At 41.3% G+C, this 25862-nt stretch overlaps 2 long non-coding RNA genes across 2 annotated transcripts in view; both read right to left on the bottom strand.

Moving 5' to 3' along the window:
• LOC118172404 overlaps positions 1-25862 on the bottom strand; it is a 156508-nt gene that overhangs the window by 89138 nt on the left and 41508 nt on the right. The window lies entirely within an intron of this gene.
• LOC118172405 overlaps positions 13474-25862 on the bottom strand; it is a 53745-nt gene continuing 41356 nt past the window's right edge. The window contains exon 2 of the long non-coding RNA XR_004753684.1: positions 13474-13745. This is a non-coding gene — a long non-coding RNA (uncharacterized LOC118172405). The remainder of the gene's footprint in view (positions 13746-25862) is intronic.

Below are 25862 nucleotides of genomic sequence, written 5' to 3'. Positions count from 1 at the left end.
ACACACAGTGCAAAGCCAGGACACAGCAGCACATAGCAGAGCTGACTGCTCTCATAGTAGGACACACACCAGCCCCCAGCCAGCAGGGATCTGTCACCACCTTCAGGCACGGTCCCAGCCAGCACTCAGTGGAATGAGAAGCCAAAAAGTGAAATCAAAGCAATTTGCAATTAGTCACTTTGCTAAGCTTGACCAGGATTACAGAGCCCATTACTTCCTGAGATAAGCCACAGAAACAGCGGGACCTGCTGTGGTGAGAATCACTATGTGGAAAGAGTACAAATAGCTATGAAATAGTTGCAGCAGTCTTTTTTTTTTCCTAGAGTTTTCACCCTCCCCATTTCTGATAATCTTCAGAAAGGTTTCAATATGAAATGAGCATTGGCAGGAGCTACTCTGTATTTTTTCATTCTCTTCATGTGGAAGAGCTGCTCGTACAGCTGCTCGTACAAACTTCATTTCATGCTGGAGGAACAATTCTGGTGTTTTTTTGTTTTGTGGAACAGAGAAAACTTGGCTCCTTCAAACCCAATTGCAAAACTCTTGTTGCCTAAATAGGTCCAGGATCTATCCCAAAAGTCAAAAAAAAAAATTATGGCAGGAAACCTCAGGGCAGAAGTCTAGTATCTGGGAATATCCCATACCAGGAGAAGACTGATGCAGGGATATTAACATTAATGCTACCATTGCAATCGGTACAGTGGGAGAGGAACTCTCTGATATACTTAAATTAAGCAAAGATATGTATCTGTTTAGTATATTTGTGACTGCAGTACAATATATTTCATCACCGTGGTTGCAAAATAATCTTTATTTTTTTCCATGGGAGATTACTCAAACCGCAATAATGTGCTTTCCCAAATTAAATAGATAACTTTACAGACTGCTGGGTAATAAAATACGAATAAACACGGAAGACATACCTTATTAAAAAAATTAGCTTGTCATTTTTCAGACTCTTCTTTTGATTTGCAAGTTAATAAAAACCACAGCCAGTTGCCATAGGGAGGATAATTAATTAGCCATCTATAAAATTAATGTTGGAGGGGGGAGGAGGCATTTACTTGAAATATTCATTGCACATAGCAGAAACATATTCCAGTACTATAGTTAGAAGTCTGCCACATGCTCTGATGTCCTTAAAAAACAGTAGTGGTTTGTTGGTTTTGTTCCTGAAGGACAGCTCTGGTGGTGATAAAAGCTGGTCAAGGGAATGACTCAATCTACCAACCCTCTGGTTAAATGAAGTCGCCTGTCTTCCTCCAGAGGGACGCAAAGAATTGCACTGCTGGATTCAGACAAAGAGCTGTGCGAGCTGTTTCCTTTCCTCCAGCCCTTTTTAAAGGGAGCTAGAGCCAGCCCCAAGCCCCCCTGCAGAAACCATGGAGCACACTGAAAGCCATCGGAGCTCCCTCCTGCCACTCGTGTGGGTGTGCCTGTCCCCAGAGCCTGCGAGTTCAGCTGCACCCGCTGAACCCCCAGGAGCTGACTCCAGGCATGATCAGGCAAGCACAAGACTCCCAGAGATGCATCTGGGCATGAATTCAAGCAAATATCTCAGGCATGTCCCAAAGATCAGCTCGAGAGAGGTCAGTGAAAGAATTCAGTCCCCAGCCCGATATTAAGTTTCCTACCCAAGCAAACCAAGAAGCCAGAAAAAAAATTAATAAGGGGAGATAGCTACGTCCCCAAGAGCTGTGTGAATATTTTAAAGTTAAATATTTATTCCAAAGTCAATTAAGGCAATTTTAACTCTGGGTTCCACCCAGAAGGTTTGAATAATCCCCTAATTAAAAACTTAAATTAATTCATAGCATTTTGTGTCCTTTTGCAGAGACATCATGAGTCTTTAAATTTGTACAGATGCTGCTAGTGAGAAACTAGGTAGTTGTGACATAGTTCTCGTAACTTAATACATACCCATCTACTATACTTAAAAAAAAAAAAAACTACCTCTCTATCCCATAGGACAACAGATATCTGCTAAATAAATACTTAATTTGTGAAGTCTCATTTGGACCAGATTTATTCTGAGTAAAGAGGATGAACGGTGGCCTTCCAAGTTATTTGGATATTAATGCTGCTAATTTGCATCACACTTACACAACATACAGAGACCAACCTGGCCCCAAAAGAGGTTGCCACCCAAAGGCAAGAGGTGACAAATGTTCAGGCAGAAAAAATGACAGGGAAACCTGATCAAAATGATCACGCCATGACACACGGCCTCCATACACCTAATTATTGTTGTTGGGCAACAGGGCAGGGTATGGACTTCAAGGATGATAACGGCAGGCTGGTGGTGGGTTTCCTTCAAGGGAGAAGAGCTGCCTGGGAGAAAGGAACAGAAATGTGTGATTGAAAGTGTAATAAGCAGATGATGAAGGCCAGTGTTATGAGCCAATTGGACACAGGAGCTTTGATTTCATTTGATACAGACCATAAGATGAGCCAAGTGGGGAGGAGTCTGCATAAAGTTCTGGAAAGAAAAAAATGTGATTTGATGGAATTGAGAAATCACAGTTGATTTTCAGCCCCTATAAGCAAGCCACATGGCATCTGTCAAAGCCAAGGGAAAACGATGTTGCAGAAATGAAGTAAAAACTAGCACCTGGACATGAGTTATTTAAACCAGGAGATAGAGAAGGCCATTGTCTCAAACATTATGCTTATACAGCAAGACCTAGACAAATGTGGATACAATGCTTGCAGAGCAACTAGAGTCTAAACATCGCCTGGATGAGAGACATCTGTGATAAGCAAAAGCATGATGTTGTTTCAAAGTGAAGGCAGTTGGGATTGTAAATTAAGAAAAATTCAACAACAATCTTGAGCTGATGTCTAGACATTCACGAGGAGCTGTCAGGGCCCTTATTTTTATTTGGCAGGAAGGAGGTCTGCAGAAGGTATTAGAATGAGCTGTCAGGCAAAGAAGATAGCATCATTCTGTCCACTTTTTCACTTACACAATTGCATTTTCCTGCTATAGGTATGCCCAGGCAACATCAGCCAGAGATATTCTTCTCATCACATTTTAAGTTGTCAGGGCTCCGCAGTGACATATATTCCAGTGGGAATAGCATCACCGTGCCTCACAGCAAGAGCACCTGCAATCATCTATGAAGTGCCTTAAAGAAAAGGTACAAAGCTCTGCTCTCCTATTTATTATCTTTCTGGTGAAGACATTTACTTTGGTAAGAATATTAACTAACTCATTAATGGGGGAACACTACACTGGATCATATGACTTCCTTTTCCTGGAGCCTAATAATTTCACACTACTTTAAAATGTTAATAAATGAGGTTGCCATTCCAAGAAAGAGACACAGTTCACTACCATATGCAAGTCTTCATTTATCACATTTTTTTATTCGCTATCCCTTCCCACTAAAATTGTTCTAAATAAAAAGCTGAAGTAAAGGTCCAGATTCCTAACATCAGCAAACTATCAGTGATTCTTTTTTGCTAAAACATTTTTAGCTAAGGATAAATTTATTTTAACACACACTGAAATGATTTCTTGGTCTTCTATTCTTGATCTTCATCAAAATTTTCTTAACTCAGAGGTTTCTGTTGTTGGAACCAACAGAGCAGGTAGCAGCCCACAACAGCTTCCACAGAAGCCATCTTCTTACAGGAGGACTCCCCAGTCTCACTGACCTGCCCAAGCAGCCTCTGAATAACAGAAAGCAAAGAGGAGAAACCATGTGTATCCTGTCATTGATCCCATGGGTGACAGCATCCAAACTAGAGCCCCTGTTGCCATGAGGAAATTTACTGTGATATTCTCCATTTTTGCCTCTTAGAGGACCTCTATTTATTTCCTAAAAATACTTCAAGGGGATACCTCTTCCCTGACTGTTAACATAGCAATTACAAAATACTCAGTCCTGTAAGAAATGTTTCAGGATGGCAGTTTCACAGGCAGAAATCTTCTTTTCTTACCCTTGGAATTCATATAATCTAGAAAACAAGGATACTAAAATGACTAGGATTTGGAAGTTTAAGCACCTGATTTGCAAGCACAATTAGGTATTAACATTCCAGAATATCACTGAAATTTGAGTATGCAGGCAGAGATCATTGCAGAAAGAAAGGCCTTGTGAAGGCAGATAACAGGATCCTAAAATCTGTACCACTATCTGGTACAGATAACAGGCAATTTTCTGCCTGTTGCTTTATGCTCAGATTTTCTCTTCTGCCACCCCAAAAATCCATGCTCATCTGCTTTTCTCAATGCTCTTCTGACCTAATGGTTGTTCAGGCCAGATCAGGAAGAAATTCATCCGTAACACACAGCATTCCCCACCGCTGGCAGCTAAGCCTGTCCTGAGCAATAACTCTTCCCAGTGATACGATTGGAGCTGTCCTGCCTGCAGGGGCCAGGTGCAATATGGACCTGCTCCCCTGAGAAATAAAAAGGGTAAAAACAATTGAGTTCATGGTCAAATTGGTCTGTCAGGAGGCAAGAGTTTCAGCAACCTGACATTCCCCTTGGCATTTTCACTTTTCATAGTACAAATCTGTTATTTATTCCTACAAAAGTAATTGAAGGACCTTCAAGGAAGTAACACCAGTGCATCCCCATTTCAAGTAAGCAGAATTTTAAAAAAATGAATAAATAAAATTAAACCACCACACCATGGACAGCATAATAAATCAGATTACTCAGATACATCTGCTGTTTCTCACCACTATAAAGGACTCTTCAAAGACACAGTGAAGGTTCATTAGCAGACACTGCATGATTGGGGAAAAAAACAGAAGCACACTGATCATCAGCTTATATTATATCTACACTGGGGGCAAATAGAGGTCTTCAGATATTTGCCTCAACTACTCAACACAGAATTTACTTAGAGAAAATAAATAAGACTCATATTCTCCAGCAAGTAAATGTTCTGTTATATTGGATTATAGGGTGCTGTCCTTGCTCAGTTACCCCTCTCTCATAGCACTAGACTTCGGCACAGCAGCAGCACGTTTACATGCTTTCTTGGCAGTAACACAGTGAGACAGGCCCATATTGAACGCTAGTTAGGGAAGACATGAAGAAATGGGAACATTACATTGTGTTTTCTAGATAAATTAAGATTTCACTACCAGATCTTCTAAAAGCCAGAGCACCACTTACTCCATTCATTCTGCTCTACAGCATGGTTAATGGATATAGATAGCTGAACTGGTGCCTGAGTAGCAAACCACAGTCCCCCTCAGATGGGATAAATGCTCAGCATTGCAGAGCTGGAGCAATTAAGTTGTCACCGATAGGCAAGTGGTGTTAGAGAGTAGTGCTGCTTCTCCACCTTCACCTTGTGCTGAACTTGAACAGCTTGCTTTCATGACTGGAGAAACTTGGAGTGAACTGTGGCTCTGACTTCTAATAAATCTTCACAGGCATATGCCAGAAAAAAAAAAAAAAAGGAAAAGATTCCTTCTGTCAGTTAAGTTGATGTACTCTTTGCTAGGTACAAAGAAAAAAAAACAGGCATCACCAGCTAGCTCTAGCTACAAGCTCCTTTTAATGGCTGAGTTCTTAATTCAAATGAAATGATGTTTGCTCTATTCCCTTGTTTTCTCTGTCTCAACCATCAGGACCACAGGGTCTGCCAGAATAGGGCCATATGAAATATTTATTAACTCATCTTCAGGAGATTATGATGAAAGATATGAGAGAAGTTGAAGCCAGAAGTTCCTCGAGCTACCTAATTGAGAGAAGACCTGACACTTACCTATCAGAAATCAAGCCAGGTAGGCAACAACTCAAAGCTGTCAGATTTATAACAGCAGATGTGAAAGGGAACGAGACCAGCTGAGGACAATACTGATTTGGTTGGGGTGTACCTGCAAGCTAAGTCCATAATTCAATGTGTAACCTGGCCAAGCAGCAGATCAAAACTATTCTTTTTGTAATACCCAGAAATGTAAATGCCATTAAATCTAAAAAAACGCACCTGTGTATCTTGTTTCATGCTTGTCAGGTGCAGTTCATCCTTTAAATTCAAGAATACAATCCCTCTTTTTATCTTTTCTAGAAGAAGGAAACAAAGATTTGCAGAATAAGATCTGTAGAGAGGTACAAGATTGTCTTACATGGGTGAGACATTGCTGAGTTCCTATAAATCCCATCTTCATCTTTAGTATTTTTAAATAACAATCATTCAGAAACAAAGAGTAAGTTTTGAACCTTTTGCTTCCCTGTCATTAAAACAAATCAAAGATTGAAAGTCCCACTAAGTTAATCCTCCACTCTTCAGTCAAATTAAGTACTGTAATTGGACAAATGACTAAACTGTACGTGTTTCAGCTTTGCACTCTAGGCCAATATTTCATCCAGCTTAAGTAGAAGCTAATATGTTTCTATATAGTCAGAAATGCATAATATACATGTATATATTAAAATAGATTACGGAGATAAACAAGATCTCTTCACAAGCATTGTTCTCTATCTCCCCCCCCCCACACACACAAATCACCATAACACACAAAGAAAAACTGCAGGAAGTATCTTGGGTAAGTAGATTTAAAAAAAGAGAATCCTCAAAGCTCCTCAAGATTTGCAAAAGTCTCTAGATTTTCAGTGAAAAAATAGAAGTCAGTTTCATTGCATGAAGGATACTGACAAGCTTGATTTCCTCCTTCCTGAGCGTGATAAAACCCAGAGATATAAACTTCCAGTTTGGCTAATGGATGTCTATGTGCAGAGACAACCAGAGTTGTGTTTTCATGTAAAATTCATAATATAAATCCTTGAAGCTTTCTAATTAAGAACTGTATATATCTGCCTACTAATAAGTCAATTACTTATCTCCCTCACAGAGGAAAATAAATAAATGTTGACTAAACACAACAGCTCTTAGTAATCAAATGCAAATACTCTTCACAATATAAAGATTGTTTCTGATAGGAAGTTGTATACAAATCAGGCTCTTCCATGCTAGCATATTTCTACTCCAATTCCACATGAAGAGTTACGCTCGTGTCAACTGTGGCATGGTATACTCATGCTAATTACAGTCAGTTACTCAACCACTGGGTCTGAAGTCATCCTTACTTTGAAGTCTATATCCACATGGACAAATCTGATTTGTCCATGTCTCAGAGCTTTAGTTCAGATCCAAGTTATCACACAACGAACAGCTAACATCATCCAAAAAGATGCATCAAGTCAGGCTTAAGTAGCAACAAATATGACAGATACACCTCTACAGCAGCTGAAGGGTGGAGCCAAAAAAAAAGGACTAAAACCAACGGAATTAATCCCCACTGAAAAGTCAGGAGACTGAGGAGTTTTAAAAATAAACCTTCTATTTGTATAACTCCTGTTAATTGCTCTAATGAGAGTTAAACAAGTTCTTGGCCAAATTCTGACAATCCAGAACAGATGTTATATTCCACTAACAAGACTTCAGCAGGGGCTGCAACCAGTCATTCTTATAGCAAACACATCTTGTGTATTCATGAGTAGCCAACTTAAACCCTGAAGCTAAATCCACTTGTTTTCAGGGAGTTAAATCAAAGGACTCACATCCAGCTCACTTACCACCTAGATGGCATGACTTCACGCAAAATTTAAAAACGTGAAAAGAAAGTTATACACCCTCCAAAGAGGAAATGGAAACATCATCATGGTCCAGGAAAACAGACTCCAAGAGATAGATCCCTTGGATGAAAACACACCAGGTCATCGCTTCTCCTTGAGTATTCTGCTCAGCTTTATAGGATATACTCAGCTCTTAAATACAAAGAAGTTAACTCAGGTGAAGAACACGCTCATTGCCTTGATGCACAAGAACCAACTCAAGATTTTGCTTTAGGTTCTCCAACAGGTTCTTTACTCAGTATCCATTTATAGTACAAACCAGCATTGCTCATGAGCATCTACCAGAGCCGGTTAGAGTGCCAGGCCTTACTTTCCACATAGCCCAGTTCTTCAAATTTCTAGTGCTTTTGGTAGGGATTTTAACAAGCTTGTTATCTAGGCTTTTTTTTTTTTATCATTATGCATTTTAAGATGTGTGTTGTTGTGCAAGATTCCCTTCTACCATTAGTATGAATTGCAAAATAAAATGAGAGCTGATCTACATTACAAAAATTTGAGTGAAAGCTCAGGGAATCAGGAAGCTGGATTTTCAGAGCTTTTGGGAAGGAGGAAATGGAGAAGGCAGGCATTACTTAAGTCTGTCTGAGGACTTTGACCTTCCACTTTCCTGGGTTTTTACCTTCCTATACAGAAATTATGAATATTTGACAGATGTTTATGAAGAATTTCAAGATAATACAGATGAAAATTACAGCACAGGTGCTATGTTATTATTTCCCATAAGTAGAACAAAGGACTCCGAGTAATAATTCCTAGGATTTAACACAGAGGCTAATGACCTTGGGCAAACCACTAATATTTCTTGGCTTCCACAGATCCACCTAACATGATCTAGAATTTAAAGAGAGGTACAAAGGAGAAAAAGTAACAAACAAATCAGTAAAATCTTCCTTAAGGTAGACAAGACATAAGAAGAACTAAACTGTTTTAGACCTTGAAACATCTGTTTAAAATGTGAGATGATTCAAAAAACAGATGTATAGGCTAGATATAATTCCTGCCTGATACATAGTGTTTCATCACTGGAAAATTCCACAAGGAAAGAAAAGCCAGCACACATGAAGGGATGGGTACACCCTAGTTTGCTTCAGAATGCTGATGTGAAATAGTTCACAGATACATTAATAGAAACAAGTTTACATTGAGACATCTCTACTTATGATCTCACTGGCTAAAAAAGCACATTGCAATAGCAGGAGGAATGGAGAACAGAGAAAGAACGACTGCAGATTCTGTCATGGGGATGCTCAGAAATACTAATAAGACTCAACTAAATCACCTACAACCCTTGTTTGCTCAAGAGCATTTCCTTAGCACGCTAGAAAAACATACACCAGACGGGAATCAAATCAAGAGAAATCTGATTACATCTAGAGCAAAGAGAGATAAATGACCTGTAAGACAGTGTCCAGCCACAAGTTAGTCTATAAGACACAAAGGAGACATTTTGCAGTAGAAAAGAGGCGAGTGGAGTGCTTCAAGATAGCTGGAGATAGGATCATGAAACCATCAGCAACTGTGTGCAGCTGCAGGATTATGAAACCATCAGCAATTGCACATAGCTGCAGGGGGAGGCTCTTTGTTTGTTAAATTACCTATGGTACCCATTATCTTTGGGATGAATCTGGCTAGAGGCCCAGGGAATTTAGAAGATGCCATCTCTGCTTTCATCAGCTAAACGAAGAGGTCCTGTCTGTTTTCCAGTAGCTTGTATATAAAACAACATATTCTATTCCATGGACAAGTTCTTCTCAAGACTTGGATCAACCCCTAAAGCATTTCTGGAAAGGAAAGACAAAAATTAAAAAAAAAAAAAAAAAAACATATATAGTGCCAGTAAAGCTATGCCATCACAACGTTTACTTGCTAGGTGCCTGTACAGCTCATTACCCATCTGGTAGGCTGCAGCACTACTACACAGTTAAGTTTGGCTGAAACACCCATGAGTACCTGGGTGAGGACAAATTGACTATTAAGACAAAGGGATTAGAGGGATCTTAAATAGAGCTTTGCCCAAGTAGAAACTTAGATTTATCTTGCAATATCTCCCTTTAAATTTTGTTTCTAGTTTATTAAATGACTCAAAGGCCAATGATGAAATTGGTGTTGCGAGCTCAGTGCATGAATAAATTTTGCTTCCTTTATTTTTTTTTCCCCCCACAAACTGAACTTAAAACACCGTGACAGAAGCGCCACAGCCATATTAACAGGTTAATATGACTATTAGCACATACATAACCTCATTACAGCCTGACTCAATCTCAGCCCAATCAGATATTGCATAGTTTACAAGCAATGTTGAATCTTCTGTGGAGTCTTAGCAGAGTTGGCTATAGGACAAGCTTACAGGACAATTTTCAAAGCAATAACCCTAAAAGCTGGGTGTGAAGTAATCTCTCCAAAACCCAGTGTGGAAAGCCACAAACTCCCTCCCTGATCTTCCCTCAGTTCCATTTGTAGTCTGAGCTGCAACCAACTCTCACTTGACTTCTAATCAAGCCCAGATAACCATAAGTCCAAGTACCATGCATTCTCTCATTTTCTCCCCATTATCTCAGGGAATTCTGCCACCTCCCAGTAATATATTTGATATTAATGTTTTGTTTTCTTGATTTTGTATCTGGAACATGTCCTAAGTGGCAGCTTCACTTTTGCCTGAAAGGACCATCTGACTATGCAGTTCCCGAAGCTAATTCACTGTTTGTGGGTCATTCAGCCAAGTCTTCCCTGCAGGAAGCCCAAGTCCCTATGTGGTTGTTTTCTCTTTTTCCACTCCTCTCTCAAAGTATTTCTCAGATGAGAAGAGCAGCTTATCTAGAAGATCTTTCCATGAGGTTTCTCCACCCAGCTCTTCCCTCCAGCTAGGGCATACTGCAGTCTGGTGCCAAATTTAGCAAGATGCAGCATGTTAAGAAGCACTGTTTATTTTCTAGAGAAATAGCTGCAATTTCTTTTCATTTCCACTCTTAAGAGTACAGATATCCTACGCGCACACATGATTTTGAGTGTCAACTCAATTACAATGAGCTCTGTTGATGGAGTCCACAAGTGTGTTCTAGGAACAGACACAGAAGAGCAGCTGTGGTAAACAGGCATATCTGCAGACCTCTAAAAAAATCAATTGTTTGTTTGATTTAAGAAATAATAATCAGGCATTCACCCCTGGCTACCTCAGGAGGCATCTGACCCACCCAAAGAGCTGTAGAACATTCACTCCATTAACATTTTTACCATAAAGCTTGACTGTTTATTTGCGAAGAGAAGCTGTGAAGATAACGTGGTTTTGCTGAGATTGTTGCTTTTGGGCAATTCCAATCTCAATACAAATGAATGAAATGATAGACCAATTATAAGCATTTGCAAACAAGCTTTGAGACACAGGGTAGCCATAACATAACTTTTTTTTGTATATACTATTTTCTCTATTCTATGAACAATATCTAATTGCAGTCCTCAGTCTCTGAATCCAGCACTAAAAAAGTCTGAGTGCATTGCTCAAGACACTTTCTTGAGCAAAGCTCCTAACACAGCCCATCCCAGTCACATTGCCTAGGCTCATGCAGAAGCCAAAAAATCCCCACCAGAGAAATTTTTGTTACATTTTTATTTATTTCTTGCCTCAGCAGTGAAAGGTTATTTCTGAATGCTGTCTGGGAAAAGCACAGCTGTTCAAAAAAGGCTGCTATCCAGTCCCTTTGGTAACTCAATTTTCTTAAGCAGTCACAAAAGCTTTTTATTCTGCAGAGAGTTCACACAGCATGCATGGCTATGCACATATGTACAGATATTGCTTGGTTACCTCTCCCATAAACATTTTCTCTGCTTCGGTAATATCATACAAGGATGTACCAAAGTTTGGGAGAAGTTTTTTTTTCCCCCTCAGATATTTGATTGCTTTGATGCGTCAGCATGCACAGAGAATGCAAAAATGGAAGCGGCCAGATGCAACCTACACAACAACATTAGGGGTTTTTAACAATCTTGGGTTTGTTACTAAATATGCAGAGGGAAAAAAAAAAAAAAAAGGCTGTTTAGTTTTGTTTCCCCATAATTCTTCAGTTTATGTTACAACTACGTCTTATGTAGCCAAGTAGGACAGGTATCCATAGGCCTCAAGAGATTAGAGACCTCTACTAAATATACAAGTAAGATCCACGTCTGAAGCTTCCCAATCATCCCAAAATCACAGGCTAAACTTACTAAGCAGGTGTCAGTGAACTGCAGGAACCTACATACTTATTGTAACAGCGGATTCTACCTACTATTGAGGAACCATTAAGGATACAACAAATTTAAAAGTACAGGAAAATTATATCACTGTAAAAAAAAAAAAAAGTGAAGACTTAGATGGGAAGAGCTAACCTAAAGAGTATTCTTTTTCCCATGTATTTTACAAGTTTGGCTGCTCCAGATCTTACTAATAAAAATGTGACAGAGTTCAATGTTCGTACTTTCAAACAGAAGTCCTGATGAGTGTCAACAAGTATAAAAAATTAAGAGGTACAAAGGAGGAACAGACCAACTTCTTAATGATTTTCTGACCCTGTATTATCAGCTTCGAAAATCTTCAGGGAGGACTTGAGTCCAGTGGAAAGAGTCTTCAAGGAACAAGAAGCCTGTGCCTTAGAACTTGCCTCAGGCTCAGCCAGTGCCTTTGAATCCAACAGTGCAAATCCTGGGACTGCTCCACTGATGTGGTTCAGGATGTCACAGAGCCTCACAGCAGAATATGCTTGTGTTCATCACAGCTCCCCTATTACACTACTACATTTATCTTTGGTGCTATCAGTCTGTTAGATGTGAATTTTTTCAGAATAGGGAATTCTGATGTTTGTGGTAATCCATTTTCTTAAAAGATACTTTGGCTATTTTTATCTTTAAGATTATCTCAGAGGTGGCCTCAAATGAGTATTTCTCCCTAGAGACTGGGAGACACTGTCAGAGGAAGAAGAGGTCCAGATTTATCCATGCAGTTCTACTTTTGGCCCCTCCACTCTTCAGATAGTCTGGTTTTCATGCAGAATTCTGATATCAAAAAATGAACTTGCTAGCCCAGTGCCAGCTCTTGTCTCCAAGAGATAAGAGGCTGTCCTGAACTATACAGCCTGTACGGTTCACTCGTGCCTCTTTGTGTTGGATACCAAAGGGATAACATAGACCTGAAGCAGTACCAAGAATCTGAAGCAAAATAATTTGTGATTCTCAAAGTCTGGCTATAAAATTTGACCTGGAAGATTCCCTCAGGGTCCAAAATCTTTCACTGCTGAACCTCAATAACATTCAGGTTGGAGTGACACAGTGAATGACAAAAAAAAAAAATCAAGAAGATCCAGACCGTATCTTCTTGTATGTACTAGCACCAAGCTAAAGAGAAATAAAACAATACCATCTCCCCTTCCCATCCCATCCATCAGAGCATACCTCTAAATGCTCACTGTTCCAGAGCACAAACAGCAGGAAAGGTCACCTGCATTACACTGGAGCCTTCGGGTTCATTTTCTTTCACAATTAAAATACTTATCTTGGAAAAGACAGTCCTTCTCCATACTGCTTACTACATTTTTGATAGCTTCAAATAGCAATGATGTAGCAAAGAGACCTGCTTTGGGTATGGATTCCTTTAGCATCCTATATGGGGAGATTTCCTACTCCATAAGGGACCCAATCATTCAGAGAAGTGGACACCTGTTTCCTTATCAAGGATGTAGCTTCCAATCACCTGGTCTCCTCAATTCATGGATTAACCAGTAACATAAAAACATCTGAGATCTGGGCTGAACATTGTTCTATGCTCTATGCTGTATTTAACCCAAACTCCCTAATCTAGTATTCCATTAATAGAATAGCCAAGCACATTATTTGAGAGCTCCGGAGATAATAGCTTTATCGGCACTAAGTGTTTTCTCAACAGCTAGACTATCCTTTCAATGAGGAAAATTGAATAAATATATAAAACATTGCATTGGTTTTACATGCAGATTTCTCAAGAAGAAAAAGAAAAAAGCTATTGCTGGACAGCATAGGACTTTTAGAGGTAGATTTTTCCATGAACATCTCTTCCCTCCCTTCTTCCTGGCTCTTCTCCTTAGATTTTGTTGTTTTCTTTGCCCAAAGGTGTTGGCTTCTTTTCTCTGGCTTGGCCCTACATGGATTTCAAGATTATTCCAAGTTATTTTTGCACAGACTCCTGAATCATCTGTTAGAAAGTGTTTCTTTAAAAGAATGTTAAAATGTTGTTCTAAATGCAATTCAGGACTGATGAAAGGCACTAGTTTGACTGAAACATACAATTTGTTTCCATTAGGAATACATTTCAGGTTAGCCAAAAAACATATAGAAAATATTTATTGACTTTCCCATGCAAATTTTGTCATTAGCTTTTTCTTAATATGCATGTACTCCAAAGCCTTTGCACCTCTTATTTCCATTCACTCAGTCATTTATTCTTCATCACGTATGTGCTTGGAGAAGCACAGAGGCAATAGTTGGGTAGGAGAGGTCTTGCAAAACAGGCAGGAGGCACAAGACCAGACAAGGTGTTTGTCCTTCCTGCACCAGGGCTGAAAGCCAACTCTGGAGCCAAAGGCCCCAAGCACAGAAGCACCTGCACACATTTATCTACACTTTGGCCAAACTTGTTAGGTGAAGTCTTACTGGAAGAGTTTAATCAACTCAGGAGGTAACATGTAGGACAAACTTCAGCCGTGCCATATCATCCTCAGGGGACACTTTCCTCCTGGTTTATCTCTCACAGTTAAGTCATAGCTGAGTCTTAACGTGACATTCCCATACATCACTGTGAAGACCAGGAAGAAATCCATACATCAGAAATGCAAAGGCAAACAAATGTAACCTCTCTCCCCAGTGCAATACCACAATATCAGAAATGTGATACCTAGACCACCCTTGCACCCTCCCAAAAGCAAACCTGATTGCTTTCCACCCTGCCGCATTGTGCCACAGCATGGGGTTACTTTGGTGCTCACGACTGGGATATTTTATCAGATGCAATGTTGGAACCCTGCCTGGCCTTCACAGATGGAAAAGACCCAATATTCCCCAAAGGCCAGAGGCCCACAAGAACCAGAACACATACACACAATACCTGCTGCAGGGCATTGCTCTTAGCCATCAACCCACTCCCACAAGGAGGAAAGAGAACAAATCCCCTTCATATACATTGGTTTTACAAGGCTGTGATGGTTTCTCCCTCCTCACGTTATATAAACTGGAAGCTTTCTCCATGACTGTTTATTCAGCAAGTTTGTTTGATGAACTGCATTGTGCCTTTATCGCTATGAATCTTGTTTGCTAATTTTCTGGGAAGGGACTGCACTTTTCCCACCACTGGGATTACAGAAAGGGGACAGAGCTTTGCAGTATTTGGTCATTCACTTCTCAGCAGGGAGCTCATTGATTTAATTGCAAATGTTTGCACTGTGCTGAGAGTTCTGCATTTCCCCATATTACAACTTCAAAGCATTAAAAAGTTGACTATCACTCTTACAATTAAAAGATTCTCCTCTCAGGAGAGGAAAAAAAAAAAAAAAAAAAGGAAAAACCTGCCTCAGCAGAACAAGCTTATATTGTTTTGAAAACTTGAGTCAGGCAGAACATTGCTAGCCCCTGGATAAAGCTTGGAGTCAAGTCCTTGCATTTCAAGTGCTAAATACTGGTAAAACAAGTATGCTTTTAAATAGAACTGGTTCTTTTCTTAGGGAAACAGCTTACAAACACACTACCACAAAGTATTAATTAAAAGCCATGTGCCAAAATATTGACTTATTGGTGCTTCCTGAAATCTCTTTCCAGTCTTTATCCAAACTCCACCAAGCTGCAGTAACACAGAAGACACAATCTCCCCCAATCAGAAGCCATTGCCAGGCCTAGCTCTAGAATTGAGCTTACACAATGTGGTGGCAAAAAGATTTTAAGTCCATATGGAGTACATTCAGAAATAGAATTTAAATTTGATTTAAAAAAAAATATATAACCAGTTTCAGTAAACTCTACAAAAGTGTTACTAACACATTTTTTTTTTCATTATTTCAACAATTCACGAGTCAGTAAAGAAAAAATTGCTCTTAAAAAAAATACCCTCCAAATCAAAACATCTTGGGTCAATTTTAACTGAAGTGATTTTTGTTTGTCCAGTGAACTGAAAAACACCTATAGTTTTAGAAACCTTAAATATGAACCAAACCCTACAGCAGACACCATAAGAGTTCAGGTTATTTTAGAATGTTGATTTCTGTTTGCATCTACCCCAAGCAATATAAAAATCGGACATGCAGATCTGAATTCCACAGCTCCATTGAGCTCCTCTTCTTGCCTATGAAGTGCACAAGACCATGTTGTACACCCAATTCTTAGCCAGATCACAATCCCTTCTGGGCTCAAATATAGCTATTTTGCCAGAATCTCACACAATGCTTCGTAAGAAAATTTATTCCAGATAATCAGTGCATCTGACAAACAGGAAGAAGGTCACAGCCCTGAGAAATGGGTTCCCACTGAATTCCCTTCACACACACAACCTTGTTCTCCCTAAACAAACAGCTGGGAGCCAGCTGAAACATAAGAATCTCTCTCCTCCAGACTTTGCTCTCTATTCAGGGTTTAAGACAATTACACAGTTATTTTGTGTAAGAAAAGTCAGTTGGAGGGGGGAGAGACAAATGGTTTTATTTCTCACCCAGCTACATAACAGATTACTAGGAGCACTAACTCATCTGTCTTTGCACTATTTTACTTTCATTATAGGTTGGAAATGCGAAGTCATTTTTCACAGGAAGGATCTTTAACTAGTTAGAAATTAAACTCCTCAAACTGGTGCATCCTGCAAAAGGGAATATCCATTATCCAGGGCCCGTGGCTTTGGTTGCACCTTATTTATCATCGTAGCAGGTCCTTCTTCAAACCTAACCTCACCAACTTCCCCTAATTAGTCAAGACAAGCAAAAATTGCGTGATGCTGAGCCAGAAATGGTTGAACCCAAAACCTAATGATAAAAAAGGAGTAGAGTATCAAGCCACTGTGGTACAGACAGCACCGTCCATCTCACCACAACCATCTTCTCCCCGATGAGAAGTAGATCTTGCTTTCAGCTCTCCCAGCCTGTCCTCAGAATATCCCCTGCTCAATTGCTGCCGCCAACCTCCTGTCTGAAGCAGTAAAAAACACAGGCATCCCATGTGGTTGGTCCTGAGCAATTATCCCTGCAGCGTGTGGCCTGCTGCTCCAGTGTGATGTGACATTTCAGTGTGGCCTGTCCCCACCTCTGGTCAATGCCCCAGGTGCTTGGGGGACTTGAGCTGGAGCAGTTCTCCATAGAGCACGGGGCAGAGCTGATGTAAGAGCACAACTTAGCCTGTATTCCCTGCTTCTCTTTGTGGGGCTGCTGGCAAGGGGCAGCATAACATTACACTTTTACTCCTGGAACATGGGGAGAATTTCACTTCATCTTTTGAAGTCATCTTCATTTACTATTTTTTCAACCTCTTGCTACATCATGGGGCCGGACTCCACTTCATCCTCTCAGATTTTATAAGCATGAGGTGGCTATGAGGAGTGTTTTGCTGACTTCACATCTAACACATGCTACATAGCATTATTCAGATCTCTGCACTCAGCTCCTGGTGGAAACAAAATAAGACTTAAAAAAACACATTTGGTATAAGCAATGTTTCTATGTATATGCATTTCTATACTCACAGGTAAACCATTCAAATAAACTTCCTCCACTAGTGATCAACTGCAAAAAGTAAAAATACTTCGAGCTGCTGTATGTTAATATTCTCTCCCTTGTGAGATTATAGAGAGAGTCATTTACTATGTTCCTAAACATGCCTATGGATTACTGATCTGGTTTGAAAAGTTGATATTTATAACCTCACATTTCTTGCCACAACCTGAACATGTAAGTCCATTTCTATCACTTCCCTTTTCATTTTTTCCCCTACAGCTTCCTTTTAAGAAGGGGACAACACCCAGTTTTCACATTGCAGAGGCAAAAACAATATTCCCAGTAAATCTTTGCTTACACCTCGTGCAAGTACAACAATCCGAAAACAAGCCCACAAAGATATATATATTTTTTTTGGTCTCAGCTGAACACCTGGAAAGCATCCAGAGATCAGGGGCTGCTTCACTCCCTGCTTAGCTGAGCCGCTGGTACAGTAACTGCCACTTACAATTTATGAGACCAAAGCACTAAATTAATTGCTTTGAAACACTATCATTGTGATCACCAAGAGCTTCTAGAACTAATTACGTGGATTTTATGACCAAATGCAAGAAAGTAAAAGAAAAAGGTCAGACCTGCACTGAGAGTTTTGTTTCTGTTTTCATAGCCAAAAGGATTTCTAATAGAAACATGCTGAATTAGAGTGACCTTTCTTTCTCCCAACTTTTTAATTAGCAGAATCGCACAGCTACACTTTACGACATTGTCATACCAAGAATGAGGTGATTAGCTTTGAATTTACTGAATGCGATAGCTGTATTTACGGCATAAATTGCAGGGCTGTGTGCTTCCACACTATACTTGCATTCAGCTGAGCATCATACACCAGACTGCTTTACAAATGTTATTTAAGACTCATGGTATGCCATCAAACACACACAGATGTTAGAAGTTGAAAAGCTACTCTGCTGCAATTGTTTCAATTGCTCTTTTCACCCCTTATTTTATACCAGCAAAACCTGGAAATAGCTCAGGAAAAGAGTACAGGACTGTGAGAACAAAAAACAAACCTAAACAAAAATCAAGATGATAAAAAACAGAGTGTTTATTGCCAGGAAAAGCTATCTTAGAATAACAAGGAGAATTGTTTTCTCAGCCCAAAGGCTTGCTTGTGAGATCAAATCTCAAATCAAATGAATTCACTGGTTTATATAAAGGTTCACACCTTACACTCCTGCACAAACCACAGCAGCTCCCCTTTCAAAAGATGCCTCAACTAGGAGTCAAACGTGTCATTCAATAAAACAAGAGGCAGGTCTTGGTTGTACTGCATCACAATCTCTTAAAAAACCTTTCCACGTGTTAGTGCTGTTCACATTTTTGGTTCCACCCAATATAGAGAAAGAAATGCCCCAAGCATGGAGCTGAATACAGTCAAGTTTCTTCAACATTGCTTCTGTTTTTTTTCTGTCAACTCTTAGCATTAAGATCAGGGTATACACACAAAGCAATCTGAATAGAACCCAGAGGTGGAAAAGGAAAGTTTTATTCATCTTAAAGAAGTCTCTTGCTGTCTTCTGTATGTTGGTGTGAAGCAAAGGCAGGTTGCATTTATGGTTATAGCAAGACAGATTTCTTAGAGATGCTGGCACTGTTGAGCTGTTGCTGAATAGCACTCTGTGCCACCAGCTAGCAAGGATAACAGTTTAGGACTGCAAGTTGACAGCCTGCCTGGGATCCATCCCATGCTGTGCCTGTAGTTATGATCCATGCATTAAGGCCAAATAGATGCTGAAAACGATGAAACAAAGGTCCTGAAGGGTACCTGCTTTGGTACACAGTCCCTAGGAAGGGTCAGACTCCCTCCATGCCCTACTGCTTGAATCAGGTGAGTGAATCACTGCAGGCTGACTGCTTCTATCACAAACATTACTACTGATAGCCCTGAAGACATGTTTGTTTGAAATCCTGCACTATCATTCAACTGCCCTTTTAATTCCTTTTTTTTTTTTGGAAAAAAAAAAAATCCCCTGCCTTCCCATAGCACATTACTCTCCTGCTGCTGAGTCTCCATATGAGGGATCTGAGCTCCTGGACCTTATTTTTAAGTATGTAACAGCCTTGAACAGCCTTCTTTTAGAGCCTCCTGGCACAATGCACTGCAGGTTAATGTTGAGTGCTGGAAGTGTCTAGGTTGTAAAGTAAATAAGTTAGAGTAGTTCAGTTGGAAAGGACCTTCAAAGATTGAGTCCAACTGCCTGACCTCTTCAGGTCTAACTAAAAGTTCAAGACATTATCCAAATGCCTTGAACATGACAGGCTTGGAGCATGAACCACCTCACTACAAAGCTTGTTCCAGTGCTTAAACACCCTCACAGTAAAACATTTTTTCCTAATGTCCAGTCTAAAATGAATATTCTTGATTGTTCTTGACTGAACGTTCTTCAGTCAACTCTACCAGGTAAATTCTACCAGGTCCATTGAGACACTAAATTAATAGTTATTTCAGAATGACACTGGACAAATCCTTGACAGATCATTTTGCTAGACTTACTGAACGGAAAAAACTCTCAGGGTTACCAGCATTTCTAGTACTCGAACTAGCTTTCTTTGAGGTAGTTCCCACTTCTGCCAGTACAGAGGTATTGCCTTGGCTGAGGTAACTTGTAAAATCCACGCACCAGACCAGAACCTCAATGTTTTATTAGAATTGCTTTTGTCAGGTCAACTCAGAAGTCTGTACGAGTTCCCACCAGTTCAGAAGTGCTGGGGGTGTCTGGGGCACTTGGCTGTACGCTATCATAACAGAAACCCAGTATCTGATCTTCCTAAAGGAACTGAGTCATGGTTTCAAAAACCCCATCCAAGCTTTATTGCACACACCTGCACTAAACACTCTGAGGTGTGTTCTGCATATTATATGCCTTTGTCATCTTCTCAGCATCTTACTGAACACACACTTCCCGAAAATACCCAGCTGGCACAAGCACACGCGTTTGGAAGCCAGACCCTGGTGCAGGGTGGCATCACTCCAGGGAAGTCAATTTACACCTGCTGAGAACCTGACCTATATTTACCTGCTTAACTCAGGGCACCCTATAAACTGTGCTCACTTGCAAAAGCCTGAACTGCTGTCTGCATCCCTCTGCTAGGAAAACTCATTTTTACTTCATCCCCATTGAGTGCATAACCAAGTCTCTGCCTCTGCTGTGCATGGAGGGGGTGGGGATCACAGAAGAAGGAAAGAGGGGATGTATTTTTTATACGTAGCTTTTTTTTTTTTAAGAGGTGTGATGTGATTTTTATTGTATGACTATTCACCTGCTTGCTGTGACCTCCTAAGCATATTTAAGAGGGAATCTGACGCTAGGACCAAACACAAGGCTGGAGGAGAAGTCAGCTAACAAAAAACACATGTGGTCAAGCATTTTCCTTTGCCTTGCTAATATTGAAGAGATTTGTTTTGCTCAGTAAAGCACATGCATTTCAGCTCATTCCTGCAGGGAAAAGCTAATCCTCAAGTTATGGCAATAGAGCCTGCTGATATGGGGAAGGAAGGAGGGGGCCAGAGAACCAAGGGAAGGGGGAGAAAGAAAAGATTCAGCATTTTAGCCTGACCTGACTCCAGGTTCACACGAGAAGAGGTGAAGCTGCAGCTGTCATGCTGAAGGGAAATGCAGTCGTTTATAAACCCAGGGAAGCCTCCTGGGAAAGAGAAGAAAAAAGCATTCCTTAAGACTAGAGTTAAGGGAAGGTTTTTCCCACCACATGAGAGAGCCAGTGCATCCAGACCAAACCAGTGCTGTTCACACTACAGCTCCATCCAGATTTGCTTCCTGCCCCTGCAGAGGCAGAAGCCACCAGCATTTTCCACATATTCTCTCCACTGTCCCAGTCCTCTGGGAGTGTCAGCTCTACCACCAAAGTGCATAAATTCAGTCACTTGCAATACCTCTCACTTCCAAAAGATCTTATGGAAACAGCTACTGTCCAAGGTGGCTAAGTCCCGAGAAAACAATTACAGCTCATGCTTCCTGCTGTCCCCCAGGTCTGAGCATCAATGTCATTAAAGTTTTGACTCATCTTTGTTATTGGCAAGCATGTAAAAAGATTCTGTGCAGCCAAACTGGGAATAATTGCTGTGAATATATGATTTGGTTCTGAGATCTTTCAACACATCTCAGAGGCAAGGGAGAGAAACAACACTGATTGCTCAGGAGGCTATCAACCATGGCAAACAGCAAATCACCTAGAGAAGCATTTGATCAACACAGACAGAAAAACCAAGTACCAAACTGGTCTGTGACCCACAGGGCAGAAGAACTCAAATTGCAAGAGGGCTCACAGGGAAGGAGAAAAAAAAAAAAAGCAATATTCCTAGACCGAAAGAAAAGCTACAGCTACTGGCTAACTTGTTCATGTTGAGTAACTGAAGTGGGCTTTCTGATAGTCTCTCAACCTCATTTTATTAAAAAAAATAAAACTGGGAGAAAAATGCAGTTACTTTCTCGCAGCAGCTACTTAGATTCGTTGTTTCTGTGGCTTGCCAGTGAAGAAAGGTGATGGGAACACTCCTCCTCTGCTAAGAGCCCTGACAGCATGTGCTTAGCCTGGCAGGGGAGCCCAGGATTTCACCAAAGGGCATATTATATCCTGCTAATTGAACCAGCGTCATTTTAGCATCTCCCCATGAGCCTGTCAGGTTTGTGCACAGGCAACCGAGAAGATCTTAATGGACCTGGGAGGCTAAAGGAGCCAGAAGGACCAGGCAAGAGCTAAGAAAATGGGCCACAGTGGGAGGGTATCAAATCCTTTTGGGTTAGTAATGCACCTTCCTGGATGCGAGGCAGAAGTCTAGGACTGTGTTAGAAAATTACCATATAAGAGAAACCCAGCAAGGCTCCCCCCAGCACACAAGGCTTTTACAGAAAGAGGGGGAAAAAAAAAAGCACGCAATTAATACATTTGCTGCAGCTTTCCATCACATTCCACCACCACCGCTCAGCTCCAGTTGTCAGCATGTGTCTGAAACGAACCGCCCTGCGAAGGCAGCAGCCCTGCTCGCACAGAGAGGCAAAGGATAAGATTTCAGGCAAGGCTGGAGCCCACTGTTAAGGGACTCAGCCCAGACAGATTGCCTGTCAGCTACAGCTGAAGTGCAACATTGGCTGCCCTTCTCTTGATGAGTAATAGCCGGACTTCACCTAGTGCGAGGTACCTAGCTCCCATGGAAACCAAAGTTTGGTTCTCCAGTGATGGGTAAAATCCAGCTCACTTGTGAGGAAACACATATCATGAAACAGAAAAGGGGATTCAAGGGAATAATGCTGATTTTACTTCTATATACACTCCGCTCTGCAAGGGCACGGGCTGAAATGCAACAGCAATACCTAGGTTACATAGTACTAGTAAGAGTCCCTATAAGATCATGCCTGAGGATGTGCACAAAGGGCCAATTCCTGTTTCAAAGTATGAGGAATCAGAATATATAGATAAAAAGGTGTGGGTTTGTCTTTTTTTAAAAAAAAAATCACCCCAGATGTACTCAGTAGGAGATCTGAGGCCCAGAGAAGCTACATGATTTGTCCAAGATTAAACAAGGGGCTGGATGTGGATCTAGCATTTATATCCATATGTTATTTGAGCCTATTCAGTACTCTGACCCTGCCTTCCCTCTCATATGGTAACTCAAATAGCTTTGGGTGTGTACCTCATAATACCATTTATTACATACATACATCTTCTAGCATATGCAGCCAAGCTCCTTGTGGGATTTGACTTCTGTGTTTAATTGGCAGACTTGCTTAAGGAGCTAACAGGTGCACTAGAAGGGAACAGAGAGCACATTCTCAGTTCACAAAATGTGTGCTGCAAGCCATGCTGAGACCTAATCCAAAGAAAAAAAAAGCACCAAGTCCCTCTGGATCCCAGACAGCCCAGTGACCAGCACCGTGCCCACCCACCCAACACACCGTGATGCCCTCAGGCTGCCCATATGGGCACTCAAGGAGGGGTTAAGTCATTTGCACTGTCTTTTACCTATTTCTCACACATTTTGTTTAGTGCTTGATCTCAATCAATAAGCACAAATACTTTGATACTGGATTCACTGTGATTGCAGGAAGTGCCAGTTTTGGAAAGTTCCCCTGATGGTATTAAGGATTCCTTCCCACATAGTGATAGGAAGATTTAACATGTTATGTTCTTCTCTTCTCTGCACTGTCCAACTACAATTCAAGGAGACCAACCATGTAAAAGTCATGCCACAAAGACATATCACAAACACACACAGAAAACTGTTAATAAAGGTCCCAGACTAGTTACATCACTAAGACCATCTCCAACCATGTCATGGTTGCCAAGTTGTACAGCTAATCCCAGATAGATTGCAAACTCTGAGTCTTGAATCAACATCTAAATTTGCACAGATTACAGGAGGGTTTTCATATCCAAACTGTCCCCTTGGGTAGAAGCCTCAGCATCACTCTTTACCCAGCACTGCAGTCTCCAGCATTGTTTCTTTTCGGATAGGCACCATCATCTGTCTCCCGTGGTCATCCACATCAGTAGATACTTCCCCCGAGGCAAGGACTTGCAGGATCCAGTCCACCAGGCCTGTCTTTTCTGACACAGATTTTCACAATATGGTACTAAGACAAGGGTAACATATAGCTGGGCTTGCAAAAAGAACTACATCCAACTATTGCCAGTCTCCCAGGCGTTCAAACCTTTATTCAAGAAAAGCATTTCTCAACCTTGTATTTTTTTTTTCCCCTTGCCTCAATTAGAAAACTGCAATCATTTTTTCCCTGCCTTTAGCAACTCACTCCAACTTCTCCTTCCAAGGTAAGTTGCAGCATAAGTTGGCAAGCCCTGTTAACAGGAACAAAAGCATATGCTGATCCGAGAGGGGTTGGGGCTTGTGGTTTACTCTGAACACTGCTGTCAAGAAGGTCTCTCCAGGTGGGTTGTGCAAGACCAATGCTATCTACATAAAGAGAGAAGAAGGCATTTAAAAGTGCTTAAAGTCAAAAGATGGCACCAACCCATGGGTCAAACAGCCTCTGGGTAAGCAAGGAGGGGTTTGTCAGAGGTAGAAGTTTCTGAGTTTCAGGAACTCAGCTGCATGAATAGAGTTCCTCAAATGCCTCCCTCAGCACACAGAAGTCGTTATTTGCTCTCTGGCTTTCGAAGAGGAATGCAGTTGGTTTTGGCTCCTCTGACTTGTCTGCTGGGCAAGGAACCTGATGAGGAGCACAACCCAGGCAGCCTGGAGCAGCAGCTGCCCTGCAGCCAGGTGAGCCAGCCCCGGGGCTGCCTGCTGGTGAGGTGGGCTACGTGATCGATGGAAAGAAGTCCTGCCAGGCTGCCCCAAAAACATCTTCCAAAGTCCATGTACACAGAGACTCATGGAAGGTACCCTGGTGTAGCCAGGCTGTTGTCCTCCAGGCTTTTATGTTCTCCACAAAGCTGAAAGCAGCTCTCTGCTAATACACATGCTTTCCCCTCCCTCAGGACATTAGTAGCCCAAGGATTTCTGCAGCACATGGGACCCTTTTATGGGAAAGTCTAGACTTCCTAATGACCTTGGAAAAGCAGCCAAGTCCAACCAGCCAGCACCACCTCCGGGCTGCTGTCTCTGTCCCATTGCCTGGGGAGCCCTTCTCCTCCCACTGCTTCCACCTTCCGCAGCTGCCTTTGGTCCTCAATGAAGCCAGCCATTTGTTTCATAGCCCCTTTCTCCCTTGCTACTCCTTACCAAATGGATAACATACTCCCTCTCCAGCTTCACCACCAAATCTGCACCCTTAGAGACACAATACTTCCCTCTGTTGACCAGATACCTTCATCTTCTTTTTAAAGAACTTAAATTATTTCGTGACTGGTTTCTAGAACTACCATTTAATCTACTCCTTTCTCCAGTGTTGGCTAACCAGCCAGCCTGGCTTTCACTACTGCTTTCCTCTCCACAGGGGCTCAGCCTGCAGCTCCCACCACTCCCTCCAAATACCCAAGCAGGTTTCATTGCCAGTTCCCAAAACACTACACAGCAGATGAGGTGTAGCGCATGGCTGCTTCACACACACGACATGACAAATCCCTGTGCACAATGTGGTCACAACACCCACATTTATGGAAGGATTGAGTCCTGCTCCCCCACATCTGGCTATGAGACTGATCCTCTCCATCCCTACACCTGCTCGCCAGCTCAGTCCAAGTCAGGAATCCAGCATTTGACTTTGGCATCATTTAATCAGAGGCACAATTTGCTTTGGCTCCTTGGGTACTGACGCACCACGCTCCCATGTTATGCTCCCTAACGAAGGCCACCTGAAGCACAAAGCCACGTCTAACACAAGAGCTCTCTTTTCATGATGGGCTAACAAAAAATAATACTCAGTATTTCTTGCTTGCAGATAAACTTGGCCATCACGCTAAGGAAACTGAAGCAAATAGAGCCAGTCTGTCAGCTGGAACACTCAGCCCGTTGCCTGCTCTGGCTGTTACTTTACATAGGTCTTAAATTAAATGTCAAACAGTGTTTGGCACAAGAGCTTTGTGGCTGCCCTTAG

The sequence above is a fragment of the Oxyura jamaicensis genome, chromosome 10 (genome assembly GCF_011077185.1).
Source record: "Oxyura jamaicensis isolate SHBP4307 breed ruddy duck chromosome 10, BPBGC_Ojam_1.0, whole genome shotgun sequence".
In the NCBI taxonomy this organism is placed as follows: Eukaryota; Metazoa; Chordata; class Aves; order Anseriformes; family Anatidae; genus Oxyura; species Oxyura jamaicensis.
Note: the sequence above shows the minus strand (reverse complement) of the source record. Positions and strands in the feature narration are given on the sequence as shown.